This window comes from Callithrix jacchus, chromosome 15 (assembly GCF_049354715.1).
Source record: "Callithrix jacchus isolate 240 chromosome 15, calJac240_pri, whole genome shotgun sequence".
NCBI lineage: Eukaryota > Metazoa > Chordata > Mammalia > Primates > Cebidae > Callithrix > Callithrix jacchus.
The window spans coordinates 46,973,230-46,986,125 of record NC_133516.1 but is presented as its reverse complement, the minus strand read 5'-3'; the positions used below and the strand labels follow the sequence as shown (position 1 = coordinate 46,986,125).

The window sequence follows — 12,896 nt, the reverse complement described above, 5'->3', positions numbered from 1 at the left end:
ATGTATTCCATGGTGTATGTGCCACATTTTCTTTGTCCAGTCTATCATTGATGGGCATTTGGGTTGGTTCCAGGTCTTTGCTATCATAAACAGTGCCACAATGACCATACATGTGCATGTGTCTTTGTAATAGAACAATTTACAATCCTTTGGGTATATACCCAGTAATGGCGTTGCTGGGTCAAATGGAATTTCTATTTCTAGATCCTTGAGGAATCACCACACTGTCTTCCATAATGGTTGAACTAATTTACACTCCCACAAATGGTGTAAAAGTGTTCCTTTTTCTTCACATCCTCTCCAGCATCTGTTGTCTCCTGATTTTTTAATGATTGCCATTCTAACTGGCATAAGATGGTATCTCAATGTGGTTTTGATTTGCCTTTTTCTAATGACCAATGATGATGAGCATTTTTCATATGTTTCTTGGCCGCATAAATGTCTTCTTTTGAAAAGTGTCTGTTCATATGCTTTGCCCACTTTTGAATGGGTTTTTTTTTTCTTTCTTGTAAATCTGCTTTAGTTTATTCTGTATATTAGCCTTTGTCAGATGGGTAGGTTGCAAAAGTTGTTTCCCATTCTGTTGGTTGCCGGTTAACTCTAATTATCATTTCTTTTGCTGTGCAGAAACTCTTAAGTTTAATTAGATCCCATTTGTCTATTTTGGCTTTTGCTGCCATTGCTTTGGTGTTTTAGTCATGAAGTGCTTGCCAGTGCCTATGTCCTGAATGGTGTTGCCTAGGTTTTCTTCTAGGGTTTTTATAGTGTTAGTTCTTATGTTTAAATCTTTAATCCATCTGGAGTTAATTTTTGTATAAGGTGTAAGGAAGGGGTCCAGTTTCAGCTTCCCACATATAGCCAGCCAGTTTTCCCAACACCATTTATTAAACAGGGAATCCTTTCCCCATTGCTTGTTTTTGTCAGGTTTGTCAAAGATAAGATGGTGTGGCATTGCTTCCAAGGCCTCTGTTCTGTTCTATTGGTCTATATCTCTGTTTTGGTATCAGTACCATGCTGTTTTGATTACAATAGTCTTGTAGTATAGTTTGAAGTCAGGTAGTGTGATGCCTCCAGTTTTGTTCTTTTTGCTTATGGTTATCTCAGCTAATGGGGCTCTCTTTTGGTTCCATATGAAGTTTAAAGTGTTTTTTTTTTTTTCAGTTCTGTGAAGAAGATCAATGTTAGCTTGATGGGAATAGCATTGAATCTATAAATTACTTTGAGCAGTATGGCCATTTGCATGATAATTGATTCTTCCTAACCATGAGCATGGAATGTTTTCCCATCTGTTTGTATCCTCTCTTATTTCCTTGATCAGTGGTTTGTAGTTCTCCTTGAAGAGATCTTTAACATCCTTTCTTAGTTATATTCCTAGGTATTTTATTCTCTTTGTAGCAATTGTAAATGGGAGTTCGCTCATGATTTGGCTCTCTGGTAGTCTGTTGTTGGTGTATAGGAATGCTTGTGATTTTTGTGCCTTGATTTTATATCCTGAGACTTTGCTGAAGTTGCTTATCAGCTTAAAAAGGTTTTGGGCTGAGACCATGGGGTCTTCTAAATATATGATCATGTCATCTGCAAATAGGGACAATTTGACTTCTTCTTTTCCTAATCGAATGCCTTTATTTCTTTTTCTTGCCTAACTGCTCTGGCTAGAACTTCTAATACTGTATTGAATAGGAGTGGTGAGAGAGGGCATCCTTGTCTAGTGTCAGTTTTTAAAGGGAATGTTTCTAGTTTTTGCCCATTCAGTTTTATATAGGCTGTGGGTTTATCATAAATGGCTTTTATATATTTGAGATACATTCCATTGATACCTAGTTTATTGAGAGTTTTTAGCATAAAGCACTGTTGAACTTTGTCGAAGGCCTTCTCTGCATCTATTGAGATGATCATGTGGTTTTTGTCTTTGGTTCTGTTTATGTGATGGATTACATTTATAGATTTGTGTATGTTGAATCAGTCTTGCACTTCCAGGAATGAAGCCTACTTGATTGTGGTGGACAAGCTTTTTGATGTGCTGTTGGATTTGGTTTGCCAGTATTTTATTGAAGATTTTTGCATCAATGTTCATCATGGATATTGGCCTGAAGTTTTCTTTTTTAGCTGTGTTTCTGCCAGGTTTTGGTATCAGAATGATGTTGGTCTCATAGAAAGAGTTAGGGAGGATTCCCTCTTTTTGTATTATTTGGAATAGTTTCAAAAGGAATGGTGCCAGCTCCTCTTTGGATGTCTGGTAGAATTCAGCTGTGAACCTGTCTGGACCTGGACTTTTTTTAGTTGGTAGGCTATTAATTGCTGCCTCAACTTCAGACCTTGTTATTGGTCTATTCAGGGTTTCAGCTTCTTCCTGGCTTAGTCTTGGGAGTGTGCAAGTGTCCAGAAATTTATCCATTTCTCCCAAATTTACTTGTTTATGTATGTAGAACTATTTGTAGGAATCTCTGATGATAGTTTGTGTTTCTGAGGAATCAGTGGTGATTTCTGCTTTATCATTTTTTATTATATCTATTTAATTCTTCTCTCTTTCCTTTTTTATCAGTCTAGCTAGCAGTCTGTCTATTTTGCTGATCTTTAAAAAAAAACAGCTCCTGGATTTACTGATTTTTTGAAGGTATTTTTTTTTGTATGTCTCTATCTGCTTCAGTTCTGCTCTGATCTTAGTTATTTCTTGTCTTCTGCTTGTTTTTGAGTTCTTTTTTTGATCTTCCTTCTCTAGCTCTTTCAATTTTGACAATAGGGTGTCGATTTTAGATCTTTCCTTATTTCTCATGTGTGCATTTATTGCTATAAATTTCCCTCTAGACACTGCTTTAAATGTGTCCCATGGATTCTGGTACATTGTATCTTTGTTCTCATTGGTTTTGAAGAACATTTTTGTTTCTGCCTTCATTTGGTTGTTTATCCATCCATCATTCAAGAGCAAGTTGTTCAGTTTCCATGTGTTTGTGCAGTTTTGAGTGCTTTTTAAGATCCTGAGTTCTAATTTGATTGCACTGTGGTCTGAGAGACTGTTATAATTTCCATTCTTTTGCATTTGCTGAGGTATGATTTACTCCCAAATATGTGGTCAGTTTTAGAGTAAGTGTGATGTGGTGCTGAGAAGAATGTGTATTCTGTGGATTTGGGGTGGAGTGTTCTGTAAATGTCTATTAGGCCCACTTGGTCCAGATCTGCATTCAGGTCCTGGATATCCTTGTTGACTTTCTGTCTTGATCTGCCCAATATTGTCAATGGAGTGTTAAAGTCTCCCACTATTATTGTGTGGGAGTCTAAATCTCTTTGTAGGCCATTAAGAACTTGCTTTATGTATCTGGGTGCTCCTGCCTTGGGTGCATATATATTTAGGATAGTTAGCGCTTCTTGTTGCATTGATTCTTTTACCATTATTAATGCCCTTCTTTGTCTCTTTTGATCTTTGTTGGTTTAAAGTCTGTTTTATCACAGACTAGGATTGCTACCGCTGCTTTCTTTTGCCTTCTATTTGCTTGGCAAATCTTCTTCCATCCCTTTGTTTTGAGTCTATGTGAGTCTTTGTATGTGAGATGGGTCTCCTGAATACAGCACCCCAATGGATCTTGACTATTTATCCAGTTTGCCAGTCTATGTCTTTTGATTGGGGTGTTTAGGCTATTTACATTCAATGTTATTATTGTTATGTTTGAATTTGATTCTGCCATTTTGTTACAGGTTGGTTGTTTTGCTCATTAGTTGACACAGTTTCTTCATTGTGCATTGTTCTTTACCATTTGGCATGTTTTTGCAGTGGTTGTTCCTTTCCATGTTTAGTACTTTTTCCAGGAGCTCTTGTAAGACAGGTCTTGTAGTGATGAAATCTCTCATCAATTGCTTGTCCATCAAGGATTTTATTTCTCCTTCACTTATGAAGCTTAGTTTGGCTAGATATGAAATTCTGGATTGAAAGTTCTTTTCTTTAAGGATGTTGAATATTGGCCTCCATTCTCTTCTAGCTTGTAGGGTTTCTGCTGAGAGATCTGCTGTGAGTCTGATGGTCTTTCCTTTGTGGGTGACTCGACCTTTCTCTCTGGCTGATCTCAGGATTTTTTCCTTCATTTCTATTCTGGTGAATCTGATGATTATGTGCCTTGGGGTTGCTCTTCTTGAGGAGTATCTTTGTGGTGTTCTCTGTATTTCCTGGATTTGAATGTTGGCCTGCCTTGTTAGGTTGGGGAAGTTCTCTTGGGTAATATCCTGAAAAGTATTTTCCAGCTTGGATTCATTCTCTCCATCACATTCAGGTACACCAATCAAATTTAGATTAGGTCTTTTCACATAATCCCGTAGTTCTTGGAGGCTTTGTTCATTTGTTTTCACTTTTTTTCCCTCTAATCTTGCCTTCTGTTTTATTTCATTGATTTGATGTTCAATCTCTGATATCCTTTCTTCTGCTTGACTGATTTGATTGTTGAAACTTGTATATGCCTTGTGAAGTTCTTGTGTTGTGTTTTTCAGCTCCATCAAGCCATTTATGTTCTTCTCTAGGCTGGTTATTCTAGTTAGTGTTACATCTAACCTTTTTTCAAGGTTCTTAGTTTTTTTTTGGGTTAGAACATGGTCTTTTAACTCAGACAAGTTTGTTATTGCCCACCTTCTGAAGCCTGCTTCTATCAATTCATGAAACTCATTCACTGTCTTATTTTGTTCTCTTGATAGTGAGGAGTTGTGATTCCTGGGAGGAGAAGAGGTGTTCTCATCCTTTTTTGCACTGGTTTCTTCCCATCTTTGTGGATTTATCTCCCTTTGATCTTTGAAGTTGGTTATTTTGGGAGGAATTTCTGAGTGGATGTCCTTTCTGCTGGGGTTGGAGCTATATCTCTTTTGGCCTGTAGAGGCGCTGCTGGTATGCCTCGGATTCAGTCAGGCTGCTGGGTGGGTGGTCTTCCCCTGGAGTTTGTTTATGACGATGAGATTAGCCCTGCCTTCCCAATGGCATCTCTCCTTCTCCCACCTCAAACTTCCAGTTAGGGTCAAACTGGTATATTGGCTGCTGTGAAGCTCTCTAGTGCGGGGGCTTCAGGTTGAGTTTTGTGGGGGTTGGGCCTGCCAGGCCTGATGGCCTGTTTTCCTGTTTTCAAGGCTGCCTCTTTCAGTGGGACAGGTAGTTACATCCCATCAGTCCAAATTTCTGCCCAGGTCCATGCCAACGACTTGCAGCAGCAGGCGGGAGCTGTCGCTCAGATTTGCATTGACCACCCTTGGTGCCTCTCAGTCCAGCAGGGCTCTCATGGACCTTGGCTGTCGGAGGGATGAGGGAAGCACAGGATCCTAGTCTGAGCACCAAGAGGGTGAAGTTCCCTGAGCCTCTGAGCCGGCTGCACATTCCAGGTGGGGATGTGCTCCGTCCTGTCTCGATTCGCCCTCCCTGGGCTGCTCTGCTTCAGCTTACCTTCCCTGGCCTATTTTCAGTGCCCTTGGCTGCTTTCAGTTCCCTACCAGTCCCACTGAAAAGAACCTGGTACCTCGCTTGAAATAGTGAAGTCCTCTAGCTGTCTGTGTCTCATTCGCTGGGAGCTGCATTCCGGTGTTGCCTCCTCTCGGCCATCTTAGTGCCCCCTCCAAATAAGCTTTTTAACATAAAAGAGATTAATCCTACTGAAAATCAATAACAAACCCAAATGTGATCTGAATATTTTATAAAGTTTTCTGAAACTTGTGTTCTACAGGTATTGGGAAAGGAAGATTTGGTTTTGATGAAAAGCTGAGTTTTATCCATTGTTTTTCTCATGAGAAGTGGGATTCTTCTATCAGATACAGGCAGTAAATATTCATTCTTGAATTTCTATTAAAAGATTAAAAAAAAACACATACCAAAAAAATTTTAATAGGACCAAGACCCTGTACAAAGTAAATATCAACTAGCAAATGTGAAGACAGCTGTTATAATGTGTGACTCTCAAGTAATCTGGTTGGCATCATGTACAGAGTGCATATATGGTGAACTGAACTTTTCCTATTTGAATATTTTGTGTCATAATATGCATTGCCCTTCTGCCTTTGGCCATAAATATTAGCATAACCTTTAACATGGTAGGCATTTCTTTTCAGACCTGTCATTTTACTAGAATATTTGGATAGCTACACTCAAGTTTGGGTGGTCATTACCTTTTCATAACATCTTTTCGTAAGGCTAGTTTAAAAAAAATGTCTGATTGAGCAGTGTTGGGCCAGATATATGGGAGTAGATGGATTTGGTATCATTCAAAATGGTTGACCTCTTTTGTGACTAAGAAGTATAGGGAGGCAGTGAAAAGAAATTCTTAATGGCAGGGCACAAAAATATGGTTGATAAAATGGCAAGATACCTTCTTTTTCCAGGTAACAACAACACTAAAGGTAAATGCTACTGTTTCTATAGTTTTATGAAGAAAATGGCTTTCCTCATTTTGTTTCATTGGGACTGCCCCCTTCATCCTCCTTTATATCCTATCTGAGAGTTGTTTCATCTTCTGTGTAGTGGCTGCCCAATAATTTTATCTTTTCTTTCCTCCCATTGTATTTTTCTTGGTTCATAGCCCATCTGTTGTGAATCTCAGATAAAATGTAGTAAAAATTCAGATTTATGGCTAGGGAAAATCAGAATCAGGTGGTTTGCAGTTAAAGAGAAACAGATTCATAATGGCAAAAATCTAGCAAAATCACTTATGAATAGTATATATCAAGGCTTCTTTATAAAAAAGAATAAGAAAGGCAAGTAAAAATGACTGGGTGCTTTTATTTGGATGTTTCTACATGGTGAAACATAGATAAGCAAAAAAAAGTTGATGTAGAAGGGAAGCAGTGGCCAAAGTCCTGTGAGTTTACCAAAAAGAAACATACTTTTTTTCTAGTTTATAAGCTCTTAATTTTCCCATGAAGAAAAAGGCAATTCAAAGCCACATTTTTTTTTTCACTCCCAGGAAATGCTTTGTGTTCATATTATTGTTACGAAGTTAAACTTTTTAAATGTTATTTGAACAAATGAATGGCTGGATTATGCCACATGTTGAAGTTTTTAACCTCCTTTAGTAATTTAAACTTCATGAATCAGAATAAGTGAATGAGGTCATTCTGGTCGTTGGCTTCCAGGTTATGAGACAGCCCCTCTTCACTGGCCTTGGCCTTGTATGGATACTCTCTTTCCTGTGAACAGAACTTGCCTTCTGAAATCAGAGGTCTTGTAGGAGAGACTGTTGTGGTCATCTGTCTGCTGCCAAGCCTTTCTTCTTCTCTGAGAGTTGGCTTTTAAAATAGGTGGGATTTGGGGGAGTAGCTTGCTGGAACAGAGAGCTGCAAAAAAAGTTGGCAAATGTTTTGCTTGGTCAACAACCTAGTATTTAAAATAAATTTGAAAATTTTAATGCATGCTCTACAGCTCCTTTTTACTAACCCCTAGCACAATTCACACATTTTTCTACCTGCTTGGCCCCTATGGGGATTTTGTAATTCCTGATTTAGGAGATAGACAAATGGCAGCCCATACTATTCATCTAACCATCTATCCATCTATCCATCCATCCATCCATCCAATCTTCCATTAACAAAAGTTTACTTAGTGCCTTCTCTATGCTAGGCACTGTGCTACATGGTGAAGATGAAACTGCCAGCATTAAGTTATCAAGTCTCTGTTGTCCAGGAATTTAGAGTTTGGTCCAAAACATAGGCATTACTCTTAGCAATTCTACTGGGTGAGTGCAATATAAGAAACAATTGGAAACTTATTTAAGCCCTGTAAAGGAATGAAACTGGCTCTAGACTGGGAGAAGGAATGTAATAAAAGCTTCTTCCCAGCAGAACAACTGAGCTAGGACCTTTAGAAGAGCAGGAATTAATGGGAGAGAGGATGTGAGGGGATGCTGTAGACTATAGATGCAGTGAGCACAAGGCCATATGATACCAAGGGTTTGGCATGGCCCACAGGACAGTCAGAGGGCCAGAACAGCTGAGCACATTGGGAACGGGCTCCATTTGAGGCAGATGAGCTACATGCACAGTGGGCGTCTCTGCGAGGGCCTCACAGACTGATTAGGGCCTTTGCTCATTAGCTTAAGAGCCATGGGAAGTCACTGAAGGAACATCAACAGAAGGCAGCTCTGTGACATGGTATATGTTTCACATGGGACACTCTGGCTGTTAACTAGAGAATGGAGGGGAAGAGAGCGAGAAGGAAGCAGTGAGACGGGTAGGCTGTCTCTAAGAGAGAATCGCGGCTTTGTCTAGGGTGTTGACAGGGAACTGGGACAGGGGTTGGCAATCTGTTGATGGAAGATAACAACAGACAGCCCTAGGTGATGATTAGGTGTAAGTTGAGGGAAAGACGAGTAGGATCAAGAATGAAAGAATGATTCTGCGATTTTTGGCTGTGGAATAGGAGGGATGGTAGTATGTGCTGGTACAGTAGGTTATTATGAAGGGAGAACAGCTTGCTGTATCTTAGTCTGGCAGCCTCACTCTGTTTGTCTGTGTTTCATTTCCAAGTCAGTCTTCCCTGAACTGCAATTTGAGAGATGATGTAGTGCAGAGATTTTGAAACATGACCAGTAGCAAAAGGAAAAACAAATTTTTACCAAACACTTATGTGCTAGGCAGTGAGTTAAGCATTGGGATTCCAGGAGTGAGGAAAATGAAATCACATTCCTGCCCTCTAGGAGTGTCTAGTCTAATTAGGTAGACAAACAATAATAATTGTGATGACTTTGTTAATGATTTTTGTTTCTGTGACAGGTAACATGTAAGCATGGCTAAGAGAGCTGATCTGCTCTGGTGGGAGGGGACAGGGTCAAGATATGTACCCAAGGAAATGTTCCCTGGGGAATTGCAGCTTAAGTGGAGACCTGAATAATTAGTTGGCAATGAGAAGAAAAACAAAACCTTCCAGAAAGAGGAAATAAACATTTTTTAAGTTCTAAAAGAATAGAAAGTATGAAATGTTTAAAGAACTGGCAGAGACGTTCTTCTTTCACCTGGTGAAAGTGGGGGATATAGGACACACTGACTTTTGGCAGGAGAGGAGTGGGGTATAGGCAGGTCCTGGCATATTGGTGCTCATGGCTTCCACTTACTTAGGCATCTGAAAGCTGTTTTTTTGCCTCCTTTCCCCATTCCTTAGAACTCAAAGAAGACACAAGGAACTGAACTGGGAAAGGCTTGGCACTAACAAAGCAAACATTGTGAAGGGAAGGGTGAAGAGGAACTATCTGCCAGGGAGAGCAAGGAGAGTGGTCTCTGGGAAGAGCTGTTGACTCCCTATTTCTGAATCAAATCCTGATTCATCCCTTTTATTTTTTGCAATTAGCCTCTTGGTCTGGGATAATTTTATTTGATTACACTTTAGTTCCCATTAGTTCCTGAGCTTCCTTTTTGACTAGGGTTATAGAAAATGTGCCATATGGTAACCAGCTTCTTCAAGTCACCCACAGAAGTGTTTTCTCTTGAGTACTTCCCTGGCTGCTTTCTCTAGTTGATGTGGCTGTCATTCTTGTACTGGATGAGAAAAGAGATGAAGATGATTTATAAGAAATAAAATGTCACAGTGTAGTAGTCTCAAGACAGCATGTACCTTGCATGTTTTCTGTTCTAACACATATTATTTGGTATAAGGATATCTTATAACTCTAATTTTTTATTTAAAAAATTTTCTCTAGTCTCTTTTCTCAGCTTTAGCCTCTTTGACCCACCCAACAGAGCACTTTCTCATTATGTTTTAACTTCCTTCTGTGGGCTACAAGAAAAACAGTCTTTACAAAGAGCTCTGCCTCATTGAATAGCTTGCTTGAAAGGAAGAAAAGCGTCAGGGAGCATTTTAATCTTTCTTATTTTCTAGATACACTCAGCTGAACATGAATTTGAGGCATCTCTTTAGGAAGGAGATCATGGATATCTTATCTCAATGGCTTTTCTGATAATTCGAGCCATGTCCCTGTTCTGAGATTGAGAGTTTCTTCTCGGGTGATTCTGGGGACAGCATGATTGGTTATATCTTGGAAATGAAATAATCTCCCACTTGTTCAGTTTTGCTGTCACAGATTTTCAAGCAATGGCTTCCCTCTGTCTGAATACAGAAAAATATAAATAGCTCTTAGATTTGTTTTGCAACAGATTAGGCACCCTCTATCTTTTGCCTTACTGTGTGTACATGCATGTGTGTGTGTGGGGAGTGGGCAGCAGAGGAAACACATTACCAGGGGAAGAGTGCACAGGACAGGGAATTTGAAATTCCAAATTAGAATCTTTCTTTCTTAACCTCTAAACTTTTTATTTGCCTCCTCCTCCCCAAAGGGTCCCCTGCTTCTGTTGGCTTAATGTCTCAGAAATTTGGTGTCGTTGGTCTCAGATACTACTTTGCCATCCACTATCTGGTGGGTGGTGGTCTTTTGGATAGTTTGCATGGAGTTGCTGCAGTCCAGAGCATTGTCAAGATTGAAGTCCTTGCCATCTTCCAGGAAGAAGTGGTAGGTGGCAATCTCAGCCTCCAGCTTGACCTTGATGCTCAGCAGGGCCTCGTACTCCTGGGCCTGGCCCTGTCCCTCTGCCCAGGTCTGTGGCAGCTCTGACTCCAGGTGCAGCAGGATCCCATTGAGCTGCTCCATCTGCAGAGTGTAGCAGGCCTCCACCTCCCTCAGTTTGTTCTCTAAGCTGGCCCTCAGATGTTTCATGGAGTCCAGGTCAATCTCCAAGGACTGGACTGTATGTCTTAGCTTTGTGAGCATCATCTCAGCAGCTCCAACTTCGTCGGGCTGCATGGTGACCACTGTGGTGCTCTCTTCTATCTGCTGAGACCAGTACTTGTACAGCTCCTCTCAGTTCTTCTAAGCCAGCTCATCATATTGGGCATGGATGTCTCCCATGATCTTGGCAAGGTCCTGATATTTGGGGGTATCTACCTCCACTGTCAACCCAGAGCTGGCAATCTGGGCTTGTAGGTCTTTTACTTCCTCTTTGTGGTTCTTCATGAAGAGCAGCTCCTCCTTGAGAGTCTTGATCTTGGTTTCCAGCTGCAGCTGAGTGACATTGGTGTCATCGATGACCTTGCAGAGCCCATGGATGTTGCTCTCCACAGACTGGTGCATGGCCAGCTCTGTCTCATACTTGACTCTAAAGTCATCAGCAGCAAGACAGGCATTGTTGATCTGCAGAACGATGTGGGCATTGTCCACAGTATTTGTGAAGATCTGAGCCCTCAGGTCCTTGATGGTCTTGAAGTAATGGTTCCAGTCTCTGACCTGGGGTCCCTTCTTCTCCAGGTGCTCTGGGATTTTGCTCTCCAGCTTCCAGTTCTCAGTCTACAGGCTCCTTACTCTGTCCAGGTAGGAGGCCGGGTGGTCAGTTAGGCTTTGCATGGTCAGTCTCCTTCTTGTTCTGGATGCCTTCCATTCTTGCCAGACCCCTGGCCATCCCCATGACCGGGTGTCCAGACCCCATGCCACCCTGGAAGCTGGTGGAGAGGGACATGGAGATCCAGGAACCAGAGCCCCTGGCACCTGCATAGACCCTGGCCACACTGTTGACTGGCCGGTCACCGTAGCTGGGCACCTGAATGGAGCCCAGGGACCGGTAGTTGGTGGAGAAGGTACAGCAAGTGGTAAAGCTAATGCTTCCCAGAGAGGAGAGCGAGAGGACAGGACTCAGACTTTGCCAACTCCAAATTAGAATCTTGGTTCTGTTTGTCTTCCAGCTATCCATGTAACCCTGAGCAAATCATCCCAATGCCTCAGATTCAATTTCTTCATGTGAAAAATGGAAATAACACTAATAATAATGATTCCCACCTAGCCTCATAAAAATACAGTTTTGAGAATATGAAAAGATGCTTTATGCATATAAGAAGACAATTATTAGAACTGCTACTTCTCTCTCTCTGGGTAGTCATTCATTCATTGATCCCTTTGTTACTAAAGACGGGGAGTGGCATGATCTGACTTACTTACACGAGCTCTTGGAGGAGAGCTCAAGTGGAGGGTGAGGGGATTATGGTGGCTGCAGTTGTCCAGGAAAGAAAGATCATAGTGGCGACAGAGAGGTTGGAAAGAAGTGGAGGAATTGAAGATAAGATAGAGTGGACTGATTAGAATCTTTGTGTGGGAGATAAAATTTGAGCTTAAGTCATTCAAGAAAATGGTGAGTTCTTGGGGACAAATACGTAGAAAAGTGTGCTCTGGGAAGGAATAGTTCAGCGAGGAATGGGTAAAACTACCTCTTGTTTTGTTTATAATGTCCAAAATTATACATTTAGAAATGCAAAGGAAGAAAGTTGTTTTCCATGTAACAGATCACAAGCCATCAAATTGATAATGTTTCATTTTAAGTAACACGTGGCATGAGTAATTTTTTTATTAACTTCCTATCACTTTAAACTAATTTCTTACAGTATGGCAATAGCAACCTCATAACCCTAAAGAAACTTAAACCTTGTGGCATAGTTCAAAATGACTTTTATGTTTTATTGAAAAAAGGAATCGCTTAATGGAGAATCACAGTGTCTATGGAATATGTTAAAACACAGACTCACAATGTGAAAGCTACTGACACTTTCATTTGACTGGTACACACTCATTGTTAATAGAATCAGAATAAACACATCAATACCAAACTATGCAATAAAGCCTGCATTATTAATCTATATGATGGTAATAGAGCTGTTATCTGACCTATTCTTTTTTTTAAAAAAATATTGCTGAGTGGCAAATGTACAGCACGTGGATATGAGTTAGGTGAGTCAAAATATTGCAGCAGCAGACAATACTTTTTGGAGACTGTGATTGAATTGAATGAACTACAATAAGTATGCCTACTTTCATTACGTTATCTACTAGAACTGCTAGTACACATTTTTTATGAGAAGAGTTTTTATTATTACCATTATTATTCCATTAAAATAAATGAAGAACACACATATATGT

General features: G+C 40.4%; 1 pseudogene; it reads right to left on the bottom strand.

Annotated features, from left to right (window-relative positions):
• Positions 1-10,805: 10,805 nt before the first annotated feature.
• On the bottom strand, positions 10,806-12,550 carry LOC100402652 (keratin, type I cytoskeletal 18 pseudogene; annotated as a pseudogene).
• Between the last annotated feature and the right edge of the window lie 346 nt (positions 12,551-12,896).